Genomic DNA, 16,287 nt, shown 5'->3' on the forward strand with positions numbered 1-16,287 from the left:
TCCAGAGAATCATTTCAGGCCAGGAGACATTTCCATTGGTGGCATAGACTCAGCAAGCAAGGCTTTTTTTAAAAAAATAACTTTCAAAAAAAGGCCTACTTCTCAAGTATCCTGGTAAGTCGATCTTTCTGTACTGCATTAGAGCAATTCTATTTCTGAATTGTTTCAGCAGTTCCAGCCAGATGTTGTGCCATTTCAACTTTGGAGATCTATTATAAACCCTGTATCTGATTAGCTTACTTTGAACTTAGCAATTAAAATCATCAAGCATGGATCTCTGTTTAATATTTTTTGAAACAGTTAGATTATTGATAGATAGTAGGATGTGGATCCAATCTTCTGCCACTACCTTCTCTAATAAAGGGGTGAATATGGACACAAAAATGCAAGGAAGTTGTTTTTTCTCCTATATTTAAAATGGAATAGCCACTCTCTTCTGTTTCTGGTTGTTTTGTTTATTGATACTAGCACTTAAGCGTATGGTATATACAACTTTACAGTGCTTTACACCCCTCTCTAAGCAGTTAACAGAGTCAGCATATTGCCCCCAACAATCTGGGTCCTCGTTTTATCAACCTTGGAAGAATGGAAGGCTGAGTCAATTTTGAGCTGGAGAAATTCAAACTGCCCAACTACTGGCAACTGGCAGTCAGCAGAAGTAGCCTGCAATATTGCATTCTAACCAATGCACCACCACATCTCGTTCATTGATAATAAATGTTGAATTAGTTCACTGAGTATGTTTGCAATTCTCATTCTGAACTGATACCAAATACCTTAATCCTATTGTGATTTAATTGTAAATTGAGGCATTCAGTCAAAGACTTTTGACAGTGGATATTAAAGTACAAACATACACAGGAATCAATAACATTTGGGTCTGTTTACTTATTCTGTATTTAACATTTAAAGAACTCCAATGTTAAAAATAGGAGAACATAACTAGAAAGGAAAAGGAAGAATATATAAGTCACTCTGAAATCTTGGATCAATTGCCAGGATATTGGCAACCTCAAGTATAAGCTAAACAAAGCTAAAAAGAAGTAAATTTCTTCACACTTGAAGTTGTATTAAAACAATATGTAATAAATCCCAGAGTTTCATTATAATATGAAATTATCTTTTGCCTTCTTTGGAAATATGAAATAATCCATCCAATATGTTGACAATGCTGAAAACCTGCTTAGCTGCACACTCTTGGTTAGTGCTTTTGAAATATAATCAGATTAATGTAATTTAAATATCCATGGATACTCTTAATCATCCAGGTTGTGATTGGTGCAAAGGTGCTTTTCAAAAAGACAATTGGACTTCGTTTCACCTTTGAAAATATTTTGCTTCTCATCAAAGAAGATTTTTCAACTTAGAACTAAAGAAACTTATTGGACGAGAAATAAAACACCTTCTTTAATAGAATAGAATAGAATTTTTGATTGGCCAAGTGTGATTGGACACACAAGGAATTTGTCTTGTTCCACCGAGAGGAATGAATGAATGAATAAACAAACAAAAAACAAACAAACAAACAAATAAAATAAATAAATAAATAAATATTGCTCTCAGTGTACATAAAAGAACAGTGCCTCCCACTCCCAACCCCTCCAGCCGGCGCAGAAGGATACCATGGTCGATGGTATTGAAAGCCGCTGAGAGGTCAAGAAGCACCAGGACAGAGGATAAACCCCTGTCCCGGGCCCGCCAGAGATCATGCATCAATGTGACCAAAGCAGTTTCCGTGCTGTAGCCGGGCCTAAATCCTGACTGTTGAGGGCCTAGATAATCGGCTTCTTCCAAGGACCGTTGGAGTTGGAGTGCCACCACCTTCTCAGCAACCTTCCCCATAAAGAGAAGGTTGGAGACTGGCCAATAGTTGTTAAGAATGGCTGGGTCCAGATAAGGCTTCTTGAGGAGGGGGCACACAAGTGCCTCCTTGTAGGGATCCAGAAAGGACCACCTCCCCAAAGAAGCGTTGACAATCTCCTGGACCCAGCTCCGTGTCACCTCCCTGCTGGCCGAAACCAGCCAGGAGGGACATAGATCCAGTAAGCAGGTGGCAGAACTCACAGCTCCAATGGCCTTGTCCACTTCATCAGGTGTCACCAGATCAAACTCTTCCCAGACAAGTGGACAAGTACGGGCCCCAGTCACCTTGACTGACTCCTTGTCAGTCGACTGTTATCCAATTGGAGTTGAGATCCACCCAGATCCGAGCAATTTTATCAGCGAAAAACATGTTAAAATCCTTGGCACTCTGTAAGGGCTCTGTAAGGGCTCGCCAACTCACCCCTGAACAGAGCGGCCAGGTGGGATTCTGCTGATGCAATCAAGGCGGCATGATACGCGTATCTTGCCGCCTTGAACACCACTTTGTAAGTCTTAACATAAGCTCTTGCAATTGTTCGATCTGATTCGGACTTACTCTTCCTCCATTGCTTCTCTAGACATCTCTCCTGGCGTTTCAACTCCCAGAGATCCTCGTTGAACCATGGAGCTCTATGGGGTCTAGTGCCATGGAGAAGTCACAGTGGCGCAATCCGGTCAGGAGCAATCTGGTCAAGAGCCTCCACTGCAGCCTTGTTCCAAACCTCAGCATTGGAACAAGGCTGCAGCTGTCTAATCCTGCCTTGAAGCTGACAGCTGTCATGACCTCTTTTGGAAGTGAATTACATCAACCAATGACCCTCTGTGTGAAAAAATATTTCCCTTTATTTGTCCTCACTCTTTTACCTATGAGCTTTAGGGAGTGCCCCCTCATCCTAGTATTGTGTGATAGAGAAAAGAATTTTTCTCTATCCAAGATTTCTATCCCATGCATGATTTTATACACTTTGATCTAGTGACCTTTTAAACTCTGTTTTTCAAAGCTGAAGAGCCCAAGGTGTTGCAACCTGGTTTCATAAGGGAGGTCCTCCATTTCCTTTGTCATTCTTGTTGCCCTTTTTTGCACCTTTTCCAGTTCCATTATATCCTTCTTGAGGTGCAGTGACCAGAACTGTACGCAATACTCCAAGTGTGATCCTCAGCATTGATTTGTACAGAGGCAATACAACGCTTGCCGACCTATTTTCGATTCCCTTCCTAATCTGCCAAGCATGGAATTCGCTTTTTTTACTGTTGCTGTGCACTGGGTTGACATCTTCATTGAGCTGTCCCCCAAAACCCCAAGATCCATTTCTTGGGGTTGTCTCAGAAAGCTTGGTCCCCCTCAATTGGTCGGAATAATTGGACTTCTTTGCCCTGATATGCATAACTTTGCACTTGTTTAGGTTAAAATGCATTTGCCACTTTGTTGCCCGCTCACTCAATTTCGAGAGACCTTTCTGGAGTTCCCGACAATCAGTTTCACTTTTCACTACCCAGAACAATTTAGTGTCTTCAGCAAACTTTGCTACCTCACTATTTACTTCTAAATCCATATCATAAATAAATAAATAAATAAATAAATAAATAAATATACATACATACATACATACATACATACATACATACATACATACATACATACATACATACATTTAAAAGTAAAGGTCCCAAAACACCACATCTCACTTCTTTCCATCCAGAGAATTGTCCATTTATTGTCACCCTTTGCTTCCTACAATTTAGCCAGTTACCAATCCAGGACACGACCTGTCCTCTAATTATGTGGCTGAAGAGCTTTTTTAGGAGCCTTTGGTGAGGAACTTTACATTATCATTAGATCTTCAAATTCCTAGACAATGTTACCTCTATTTTTTTTTCGGTGTGGGAGGAAAAGTATAGTGTCTGAGCGGCAGTCCCCTTGGGACTGGGCGGCATAGAAATAAATAAATAAATAAATAAATAAATAAATAAATAAATAAATAAATAAATAAATAAATAAATAAATAAGGGGGAAAATCCCTTCTTTTTTATTAAAATAAATTAATAATTTAAGAAAACCAAAATCCATTTCTATTAAAACTAAAATAACCAGCCAAACCAAAAACATAACTATTAATAAAAACAGGTGAGGGCTGGGCATTTTTTCTCTCCGTTATTATTTAAGGGCTTTTACCATATGCTTTTAATCAAGAGTCACTTCTCTCTCTGTTGCTCTCTCTTTCCTGTCATTCTCTGCCTCAATCATTTTCTCATTTCTCTTTTTTCTCCCCTTTTTTCTATCATTTCTCTCTCTCTTCCTTCCACTCTTCTCTCTGTCTCTTGCTTTCTCTGTCTCTCTCTCTCTTGCTTTGTTCCTCTCTCACACTCCCTTCCTCTCTCATCTCTCTTTATTTATTTCTCTCTCTCTCTCTTTCTCCCCCTCTTTCTCTCTCTCTCTTTTGCTCCCTTTCTCTCTCTTGTTTTCTTTCTCTCTCACTCTCTCTTGCTTTCTCTCTCTCTCACTCTTTCTCTCTTGTTTTCTTTCTCTCACTCTTTCTCTCTCTTGTTCACTCTCGCTATCTCTTTCTCTCCCCCTCTTTTTCTCTCTCTCTATTTCGCATTTTCTCTCTATCTTGCTCTGTCTGTTGCTCTCACTCTCTCTTGTTCTCTCTCCATTCTTCTCACAGTGGAGACCAGTGAAGGTGATTTCCATTGTCGGGTGCGCAGGCACACGCTCTCCCCATCCCCCTGCCAGCCCACCCGGAACATTCAAAATAAGAAAAACCTTCACTGGTGAAGGTTTTTCTTATTTTGAATGTTCCGAGCGGGCTGGCAGGGGGATGGGGCGTGCACACACCCACATGCCCAACATTGAAAATCACCTTCGCCGGCCTCTGCTGTGAGAACGCCTGCCCCGACTTTCCTGCAGCCCCCTTGCTGAGAGCCCGGGACTAAAGCGCTCTCGGCGAAGGGGCTGTGAGAGGGACGGGGCGGGTGTTCCCGCTGCAGGAGGAGCCACACCCCAAGGTGGGAAGCGGAGGAGGGGAAAGAGAGGTGGATTGGGCGGGCAGGCGGGGGGCAGCGGTGAGAAGCCAGGGGCGCGAGGGGGCCGGAGGCACAGGGGGGCAGTTGTGGGGGGGCAGGGGCAGCCGCGGCTCCTTGCGCACCCTTGGAAAAGGGTGAGGGGGGTGTTTTGGGGTGCGCGCACGCAGGCGCACACAGCTTAGAGGGAACAGTGTTCCTAGATTTGACCATATTGCAAGATCTAAAATGGACATCTAACATGAAAAAAGCAAAACAATGTTCTTTCTGTGCCAACTCAGAAAGCTCAAACTGCCCAAGGAGCAGCTGATACAGTTCTAGAGAGGAATTATTGAGTCTGTTATCACAAGGACCAGACCGAGTGCAGGGATTTCACCAACCTCCCTCTTACATCGCTGATGCAGAACAAAAGGTGAACGTGGACTCTAAGAAAGGAATTTGTTGTGGCTAATAACTTTCCCTCTCATGTAACTACCCCTCCCAGTTCCCATAATACTATTCTACTGCGGCAGGCCAAAGTCTCTAACTCCAAATGATGGCTTTGATCTGGCAGTAGGTGAATCTGGAATGGCAGAACGGGAGGGGAAATCATGAGTTATTTTAGTGGGCCGAGGAGGTTTCTTGAGCCTGTGTATGGCAAAAAATGGGCCCAATGGGCCTATTGGAAGTTTGTTTCTCAACTTCTGGTAGGCCTGTTGAGCTTGTTTCTCACCATCCACAGAGTGTGGAGGTTTCAGTGAGGCCTGCATGCATACTCAGAGGGGCAGCGCAGGGTTGATAGTGTGTGCATGTTCAGGGGGAGGGCATTGCATTACGGGTGTTGGCACACACACACACACACACTATTGGCCAAAAGAGATTCACCATTACTGGTATAGGATCTCCTGCTTGAGCATGGAGTTGGATTAGAAGACCCCAAAGGTCCCTCCCAACTCTGTTATTCTGTTAAATATTTGGAGATAAATACATGTATAAAAAGTTCCATGTTGTAAATTCTTCAAATTAGCCTAGAAGGCAGATGTCTCCCTTCTCGGTTAATTTCAAGAATCTACAACACAGAATTAAGTTCATCTGGAATTTTGCAAATGCTTGAGAATGTGGAAACCCAACTGTTTAGAATTTAACTGTTCAAAAACTGCCACCTGATTCTTTTGTTTTCCCAGATCTGTAGTTTGGGAGAATCTTCTGCCATAGTTCTCATGCTAAATTTATAGTCTCTCTTTAAAAGGGAGTAACCATCAACCCCATTCCTGGTTGACTTGACAATATAGTCAATAAACAACTGCACCCAACTTGACTGTTTACAACTTGACTATTTACATAGATGCCAACACTTTCTCTTCCACGATGGTTTGCATAAAGATTGCACTTTCTTAGGGGAGTTTAGAACTTGCTCAGTGGCTTATCTCCAAGGTTTGAGCCCCATCTGTGACTTCTGTCCTCATTGCCATTATCCAAATTATAGTCATTTAATTACTGTCTTGGAACTAATTCTCTAGAAACCTTTCAGCAACTTTTCAAGAGATTTGACACAGACATCACTGTAATATGTTTCCACTTTCATTTGATGCGAAAGCCTTATGCTCTGTTGCCATGGCATTAGAAATCCAAGGATGCATAAATAGGTCTAAGAAAGAAAGAGGACCTGGGGACAGTGTTCCCTTTAATTTTTTTTGGGGGGGGCGGAAAAGTATAGTGTCTGAGCAGCAGTCCCTTCGGGACTGGGTGGCACAGAAATAATAAATAAATAAATAAATAAATAAATAAATGAATAAACAAACAAACAAACAAACAAACAAATAAATAAATAAAAAACCCACCCTGTTTTGCCTCAGAGAATTTCAAAATAAAATACTGTACTGTGTGTCTATAACAGTGAGCTCATAATAGGGCAACTCTATCAATATCAAAATGCCACTAAAATAGTTGAGCTAGTTTCAAACTAGATTTTGATTTTCTTTCTCTCTTCCTTACTCCCATTTTTTTTCTTTTTCTTTTCCTTCCTCTCTTTTTTCTATCTGTTTCTCTCTCTTCCTCTCTTCCTCTCTCTCTCCTTCCCTCTCACTCTTTCCCTCTTGGCTTCTGGGCAGCTTTGGAAAACTCTGAGTTGATGATGATTTTTAAGTGAGCGATTGCTCACTGCTCAGCTTAGAGGGAACTATGCCTGCGGAGGGATTTTCTCCTCTTCATTTCAGAAATGAGGCTTTGCCTGAAATCATTCTGAACTAAGGAATAATTCTTCCACTTCATCTTCTCACACTTCATCTTCCACTTTCATGTTCTCACATTTTGTTCAGTTCCATCAGGAATAAACCATGTTGCTGCTTCTGCTGCTGCTTATGTGGACCCAGGGAGTCTGGTCTGTGCTCAAATCCAAATGTCTCCTGGCTGTACAGAGAAGTAAATTGGATCCACAGAATCATTTCAGGCCAGGAGACATTTCCATTGGTGGCATAGAAACAAGCAAGGCTTTTTTTAAACAAATAACTTTCAAAAAATGGCCTACTTCTCAAGTATCCTGGTAAGTCAATCTTCCTGTACTGCATTAGAACAATTCTATTTCTGACTTGTTTCAGCAGTTCCAGCCAGATATTGTGCCATTTCAACTTTGGGGATCTATTGTAAACTGTGCATCTGATTAGCTTACTTTGAACTTAGCAATCAAAATCATCAAGTAGGGATCTCTGTTTAATATTTTTTGAAACAGTTGGATTATGGATAGATAGTAGGTTGTGGATCCAATCTTCTGCCACTACCTTCTCCCATAAAGGGGTGAATATGGACACAAAAATGCAAGGAAGCTTTTTCTCCTATATTTAAAATGGAATAGACACACTCTTCTCTTTCCGGTTGCTTTGCTTATTCATAATAGTACATAGCACTTAAGTGTATGTTATATACCACTTCACAGTGCTTTGCACCTCTCTCTAAGCAGTTAACAGAGTCGGAATTTTGCCCCCAACAATCTGGGTTCTCATTTTACCAACCTTGTGAGAATGGAAGGCTGGGTCAATTTTGAGCTGGAGAGATTCGAACTGCTCACTGGCAATTTGCCGTCAGAAGAAGTACCCTGCAATACTGCCTTCTAACCAATGCACCACCACATCTCGTTCATTGATTGATCTGGGATTCTTATATAATAGTTCACTGAGTCTCTATGTTTGCAATTCCCATTTTGAACTGATACCAAATACCTTAATCCTATAGTGATTTAAATGTAAATTGAAGCCTTCAGTCAAAGACTTTTAATAGTAGGTGTCAAAATACAAACATATACAGGAATTGATAATACAGTATATTGTCTTTGTAAAGACTCTAAGTGCTAAATCCCACTGCAACAATATCGCCAAAAAAAGGTTCTAGAGTTGTTAACCTGATCCTACGCAGCTTCTGCTCAGGCAATCTCACACTACTCACAAGAGCCTACAAAACTTTTGCCAGACCCATCCTAGACTACTGCTCATCTGTCTGGAACCCATACCACATCTCAGACATCAACACCCTTGAAAATGTCCAAAGATATTTCATCAGAAGAGCCCTTCACTCCTCCACTCGAAACAGAATATCCTACGAAAACAGACTAACAATCCTGGGCCTAGAAAGCCTAGAACTACGGCGCCTAAAACACGATTTGAGTATTGCCCACAAGATCATATGCTGCAACGTCCTACCGGTCAATGACTACTTCAGCTTCAACTGCAACAACACAAGAGCACGCAATAGATTCAAACTTAATACGAACCGCTCCAAACTTGACTGTAAAAAATATGATTTCAACAATCGAGTTATCGAAGCGTGGAACTCATTGCCGGACTCAATTGTGTCAACCCCCAACCCCCAACATTTCTCCCTTAGACTCTCCACGATTGACCTCTCCAGGTTCCTAAGAGGCCAGTAAGGGGCGTACATAAGTGCACTGGTGTGCCTTTCGTCCCCTGTCCAATTGTCTTTCCTTTCTCTCACATCATATATATTTTCTTTCTTTCATATATCCTCTCCTCTAAGTCCACTTTACCCTTATATATATTACTACATGTCTATTTTTCTTCCTATATATTTGTGTATTGAACAAATGAATAAATAAATAAAAATAAAAATAAATTTGTGTGCTTTGGGTCTGACTGTTTACTTATTCTGTATTTAACATTTAAACAACTCCAATGTTAAAAATAGGAGGACATAACCAGAAAGGAAAAGGAAGAATATATAAGTCACTCTGAAATCTTAGACTAAGTGACAACCTCAAGAATAAGCTAAACAAATAATGTAGATTTCTTTACACCTAAGTTGCATTAAACAAAATGTAAATTGAATGAATCCCAGTTTCATTAAAATATAGAAAATAACCCAGTTATCTGTCACCTTCTTTGGGTGTCTTAGATAATTTAAACTAAACAAATAATATAGATTTCTTTATACTCTCACTCATCCTGGTTGTGATTGACCCAAAGGTGCTTTTCAAAAGGCAACTGGTCTTTTGAAAGAACAGAACTGAAGACGCTTCTTGGATGACAAGCGAAACATCTTCCTCAAGTAAAAAAACAATTTACCTTTTGAAAAACATCTTTGAGTAGCTTACGATATTTATTTATTTATTATTATACTTACATTGCATTTTTTTTCTGCATTGATCTAATCCATTAGAGCTGATTAGAAAGAGATTAAATAGAATTGTTTTTCATTGGTTAATATATGTTTAATATATTATTCTTGCAGGATTGTGACAAAGGAATACTCCACAAGGCTTTCCTTCATTTTGGCCATCCAAGAGATCAACCAAGATTTCCGTCTCTTGCCCAATATCACCCTGGGTTACAATATCTATGATAATTATTACAGCCCAGAAAAGACCTCAGATGCTTTGCTGGATCTGCTGTCAGAGGGGGAGGGCAGTGTTCCCAACTACGGCTGTGGGAGACAGAGAAACACAGTGGCTGTTCTTGATGGAACTGAAACTAGCTTCTCCATCCAGATAGCTTCCATGTTAGACACCTACAAAATCCCACAGGCAAGTCTTTGTTAGGAAAACTGTTTTTAATCATGCAGCTTTCGGTCAGAAGTACTTCTCTGTAAATGAAACAGGAATTTCATTATGGAAATCCTTTAGGATGATTCATAGGTAGAAGAGAAGAGAATGGAATGGAACTGAACTGAATTGAATTGAATTTTATTGACCAAGTGTGATTGGACACACAAGGAATTTGTATTGGTGCACATGGTCTCAGTGTATATAAATTCCGCTGATGTAATCAAGGTGGCATGATACTCGCATCTTGCAGCCTTGAGTGCCACTTTTAAAGTTTTAATAAAAGCTCTTATAAGTGTTCGATCGGATTCAGACTTACTCTTCCTCCATCACTTCTCTAGACGTCTCTTCTGGCATTTCAACTCTCAGAGCTCCTCATTGAACCATGGAGCTCTACGGGGTCTAGTGCCGTGAAGAGGTCGCAACGGTGCAATCCGGTCAAGAGCCTCCGCTGCAGCCTTGTTCCAGGCCTCAGCAAGAGACTCCACTGAACTGTGGATGAGTGCATCTGGAATAACCCCAAGCACCTTCTGAAAGCCCTCTGGGTCCATCAGGCATCTCGGGTGGAACAACTTAATCGGTTCCGCCTCCCTGCAGGGAAGGATTGGAGCCAGGAAATCAAGCCATAGTAGAAAATGGTCTGACCATGACATAGGCAACACTTCTAAGCCCCTTAGTCTCAGACCGTTACTCAATTGCTCAGAGAGGAATACCATGTTGGGTGCGTGTCCCCCCCTTGTGAGTCGGACCCTGTATTACTTGAGTCAGGTCCATGGCTGTCATGGTGGCCATGAACTCCTGTGCCAGTCCAGAGGTTTCACCGAGTGACGGCAGGTTAAAGTCCCCCAAGACAATAATTCTGGGGAACCCCACCGCCAACCCGGCTACCTCCTCGAGTAGCACAGGCAGGGCTTTAGACACGCAGCTGGGAGGGAGGTACATGAGAAACAAGCCCACCTGAACCCCTAAGTCCAACTTCACCAAGAGGGACTCGCAACCCGTAATCTCTGGAGCAACAAGTCCACGTAGGCAAAGGTTCTCCTTGGCTATAATAGCCACTCCTCCCCCCCTTTCCTGGGGTCAAGGTTGATGCCAAATCTAAAACCCGGCTGGGCAAATTTCAGAGACAGGAACTCCTCCCTCTTGGGCCAGCCAGGTTTCAATTACACATGCCAGGTCGGCCTCCTCATCCAGGATCAAATCCCGGATGCGGAGAGCTTTATTTACAACTGACCTGGCATTGAGTAGCAGCAACCTGAGCCCAGGTCCAGAATTACACTCATCACCAGTGCCCAGGGTTGAGCTCACGGAGCCAGAACAAGGGATCATTATTAAGCAGCGATCCCTTGTTCCCCTGGAATGGCTAACTCCATGGCTCCCACCATATCTCCTCTCCCCAGCAACACCAGAATATTTCGACCCTCCCCCACCCCAGAGATCGGTGCCCCCTCCCCTCCTGCCTCTCCAGCATCAGGTGGGCCAAATATATCATTCATACTATTTCCATTCATCTCATCCATGCCATAACTCCACTCACACCAACCATCCCACTCATACCAATCATTCATCCTATACACATTATTACACCCACCCCAGTTATCCATTAGTTAAAAAAAACCCAATTAGTTAAAAATGGATTAAATTAGCAATAATTAATACACTAATAAAATATGTCACAAATATATAAAATATAAAAATATCAAATTCATAATAAGTTAATTATTAAGAAATATCAAAAATATTAAAATACTTAAAATATTAAAATACAGAAGATAGACCAGTTCATTAATCAATCCTTCAAAGAGAGAAACAGTTGAGACACAGTTCTTCCCACTGGGGTGTGTTTGTGTGAGTACGGTAAGATTTCTCCTGGAAAGAGGAAAAGGACTTCCAATAGTAATGGGCCAAGGGAGGGGGCGGAGGTTCACCTCAGTTTCTGGGTCAAGCTTCCAGTTAAACAACATAATAATCCATAAAATGTTGGTGGTCCATAGAGACTTAAAAAGGCCACGATGTAACTGGCCACTGTCCTCGCCAACTCCTTTTCCAAATGCCGGTCCGTGTATATACATCTTTTCTCTCAGAACCTTCTTTCCTTTTGTTGCTATCGCTCCTTGTCTAGTAAAAGTACTCATCTTTGTCAAATGGAGTTGGTTTTTTTCTTTCCTGGACTTTGAATGGAAATACGGCTGACAGCAACAAAGCAACAAAGTTACGGTTATACAGTCATTAATGAAAGGAGATGGGTGATGGGAACGATGAGAAGATTAATAGTACAGTGATCCCCCGGGTATCGTGATCCCGATCATTGCGAACGGCTATATGGCGATTTTTCAACCCGGAAGTCAAAACACCATCTGCGCATGCGCGCCCTTTTTTTTCTATGGCCACGCATGCGTAGATGGCGCCGGGCAGATCAGCTGCTGGGCGGCTTCCCTGGGTCTTCCCCCTCTTGCTGGCGGGAGGGCGAGCGGCGGGCATCAGCGAGGAGTTTCCCCACCGCCCACACAAACTCCTCGCTGTTGCCGCGCCCGCCGCTTGTCTTGTCCGCCCGCCGCTTGTCCGCCGCCTGCCTGCCCGCGCGCCCCGCCGCTCGCCCGCCCTTCGCCCGCCCACGCCGTTTGCTCGCGCCGCTTCCTAGCTGAGTCCTGAAGCCAGAAGGCAAAGGCGAACTTCCGCGTTTGGCTTCGGGACTCAGCTGGGAAGTGGCGCTGGGGTTTCCCCACCGCCCACGCAAACTCCTCGCTGCCGCTCGCCCGCCCTTCGCCCGCCCACGCCGTTCGCTCGCGCCGCTTCCCAGCTGAGTCCTGAAGCGAATTGGCTTCAGGACTCAGCTGGGAAGCGGCGTGAGCGAACGGCGCGAGCGAACGGCTAGTCCGCCGCCTGCCTGCCCACGCACCCGCCGCTCGCCTGCCCTTCGCCCGCCCACGCCGTTCGCTCGCGCCGCTTCCCAGCTGAGTCCTGAAGCGAATTGGCTTCAGGACTCAGCTGGGAAGTGGCGCGAGCGAACGGCGTGGGCGGGCGAAGGGCGGGCGAGCGGAAGCGAGGAGTTTGCGTGGGCGGTGGGGAAACCCCAATCTTCGGCTCCTCGCTGCTGCGGCGGAAGTAAAAACACCATCTGCGCATGCGCAGATGGTGTTTTTACTTCCGCACCGCTACTTCGTGAAAAACCGATCATTGCGAGGGGTCCTGGAACGGAACCCTCGCAATAATCGGGGGACCACTGTACTGCCAACTTAAAAAATAGTTTGACACTGTTGAGGGAATAATTTCTTTAGCAGAGTGATGGTATTTTGGGGGAAACTGTTCTTGTGTCTAGTTGTCATGGTGTGCAGTGCTCTATAGCATCGTTTTGAGGGTAGGAGTTGAAACAGTTTGTGTCCAGAATGTGAGGGGTCCGTAAATATTTTCATAACCCTCTTTTTGACTCATATAATATACAGGTCATCAATGGAAGCAGGTTAGTAGCAATTGTTTTTTTCTGTAATTCTGATTTTCCTCTGATTATCAGCAGCTCCTTGGGCAGTTTGAGCTTCCTTGGTTGGGGCAGAAAGAACATTCTTTGACATTTTTGATGTTAGGTGTCCATTTTAGATCTTGCCAATATGGCAGAACCTAGAAATTTGAAGGTGTCAGCATCTGTTTTATTCAGAATTTAGGAAAGTAAAACTCAGAGTCCATTTCGAATTTCAGAGAGCACTTTTACTATATCAGATCGGTAGTAAACAAAGCTCTCCTCATCCGGGATTTGATCCTGGATGAGGAGGCCGATCTGGCATGTGTGACTGAAACCTGGCTGGGCCCGGAGGGAGGAGTTCATCTCTTGGAAATATGCCCAGCCGGGTTTCAGGTATGGCATCAGTCTTGACCCCAGGGAAGGGGGGGAGAATTGACTATTGTAGCCAAGGAGAACCTTTGCCTGCGTAGACTCATTGCTCCTGAGATTGCAGGTTGTGAGTCTCTCCTTGGGAAGTTGGACTTAGGGGTTCAGGTGGGCATGTTACTCACGTACCTGCCTCCCAGCTGTGTGTCAACAACCTTGCCTATGCTGCTCAAGGAGGTGGCCGTGTTGGCGGTGGAGTTCCCCGGACTTATTGTCCTGGGGGTCTTTAATCTGCCATCACTCAGCGCTTCCTATGGAAAGGCACAGGAGTTTATGGCCACCATGACAACCATGGACCTGACTCAAGTAGTTCAGGGTCCAACTCACGAGGGGGGACACACACCCGACATGGTATTCCTCTCAGAGCAATTGAGTAATGGTCTGAGACTAAGGGGCTTAGAAACACTGCCTTTGTCAGGGTCAGACCATTTTCTACTGTAGCTTGATTTCCTGGCTCCAATCCTCCCCCGCAGGGAGGCGGAACCGATTAGGAGGTTCCGCCCCAGATGCCTGATTTACCCAAAGGGCTTCCAGAGGGCGCTTGGGGTTTTACCAGATTCACTTGTCCACAGCTCGGTGGAGTCTCTTGCTGAGACCTGGAACAAGGCTGCAGCGGAGGCTCTTGACCGAATTGCGCCATTGCGACCTCTCTGTGGCACTAGACCCCCTAGAGCTCCATGGTTCAACAAGGAGCTCCAGAAGTTGAAACGCCAGAAGAGATGTCTAGAGAAGTGATGGAGGAAGAGTAAGTCTGAATCCGATCGAACACTTGTAAGAGCTTTTATTTTTTTTATTTTTATTTTTTTGAAAATAAATTTATTAAATATATACAATAAAAACCAAATACAGAAAGACAAAAGAGATATGCATATTGTACATTTTTTACACTCTACTTATGTAGTAGTTGGGGAGTGGGAGAAGGGGGTTGTGAAGGGAGGGAAGTAGATATAGAAGGAAGGAGGATAGGGAGAAGAAGGAGGGGGGGATAGAGAGCTTTTATTAAGACTTACAAAGTGGTGCTCAAGATGGCAAGATGCGCGTACCATGCCATCTTGAGTGCATCAGCGGAATCAGGGGGGAGTTGGGGAGCCCTTGCAGGGCAGTGCTGAGGAATTTAACTCATTTTTCACTGATAAAGTCGCTCGGATTCGGGTGCACCACGACTCAAATTGCGTAGCAGCATCGGCTGACAAGTCAGTCGAGGTGACTGGGGCTAAATGTCTTTGTCCATCTGTCTGGGAGGAGTTTGACTTGGTGACACCTAATGAAGTGGACAAGGCCATTGGAGCTGTGAGTTCTGCCACCTGTTTACTGGATCCGTGTCCCTCTTGGTTGGTTTTGGCCGGCCGAGAGGTGACACGGAGCTGGGTCCAGGAGATTGTCAATGCCTCCTTGGGGAGGGGGTCCTTTCCAGCTCCTTATAAGGAGGCACTTGTGTGCCCCCTCCTCAAGAAGCCTTCCCTGGACCCAGCCATGCTTAATAAGTACCGTCCAGTCGCCAACCTTCCCTTTATTTATTATTATTTAGATTTATGGGGAAGATTGTTGAGAAGGTGGTGGTACTCCAACTCCAGCGGTCCTTGGAAGAAGCCGATTATCTAGGCCCTCAGCAGTTTGGATTCAGGACCAGCTACAGCATGGAAACTGCTTTGGTAACGTTGATGGATGATCTCTGGCAGGCCCGGGACAGGGGCTTGTCCTCTGTCCTGGTGCTTCTTGACCTCTCAGCAGCTTTTTATACCATCGACCATGGTATCCTTCTGTGCCGGCTGGAGGGGTTGGGAGTGGGAGGCACTGTTCTCCAGTGGTTCTCCTCCTACCTCTCCGGGTGGTCACAGTCAGTGTTAGTGGGGGGTCAGAGGTCGACTTCTAGGTCTCTCCCTTGTGGGGTACCTCAGGGGTCAGTCCTCTCCCCCCTGCTATTTAATATCTACATGAAACCGCTGGGTGAGATCATCCAAGGGCATGGGGTGAAGTATCATCAATATGCCGATGATACCCAGTTATATATCTCCACCCCATGTCCAGTCAATGAAGCAGTGGAAGTGATGTGCCGGTGCCTGGAGGCTGTTGGGGTCTGGATGTGTCAACAAGCTCAAACTCAACCAAGACAAGACGGAGTGGCTGTGGGTTTTGCCTCCCAATGACAATTTCATCTGTCCGTCCATCACCCGGAGGAGAGGGAATTATTGACCCCCTCAGAGAGGGTTCGCAACTTGGACGTCCTCCTCGATCCACAGCTGACATTGGAACATCATCTTTCGGCTGTGGCGAGGAGGGCGTTTGCCCAGGTTCACCTGGTGCACCAGTTGCGGCCCTATTTGGACAGGGAGTCATTGCTCACAGTTGCTCATGCCCTCATCACCTTGAGGTTCGATTACTGCCACGCTCTCTACATGGGGCTACCTTTGAAAAGTGTTCAGAAACTTCAAATCATGCAGAATGCGGCAGCGAGAGCCATCGTGGGGCATCCTAGATTTGCCCACGTTTCTAC

This window comes from Erythrolamprus reginae, chromosome 2 (genome assembly GCF_031021105.1).
Source record: "Erythrolamprus reginae isolate rEryReg1 chromosome 2, rEryReg1.hap1, whole genome shotgun sequence".
Classification (NCBI taxonomy): Eukaryota; Metazoa; Chordata; class Lepidosauria; order Squamata; family Dipsadidae; genus Erythrolamprus; species Erythrolamprus reginae.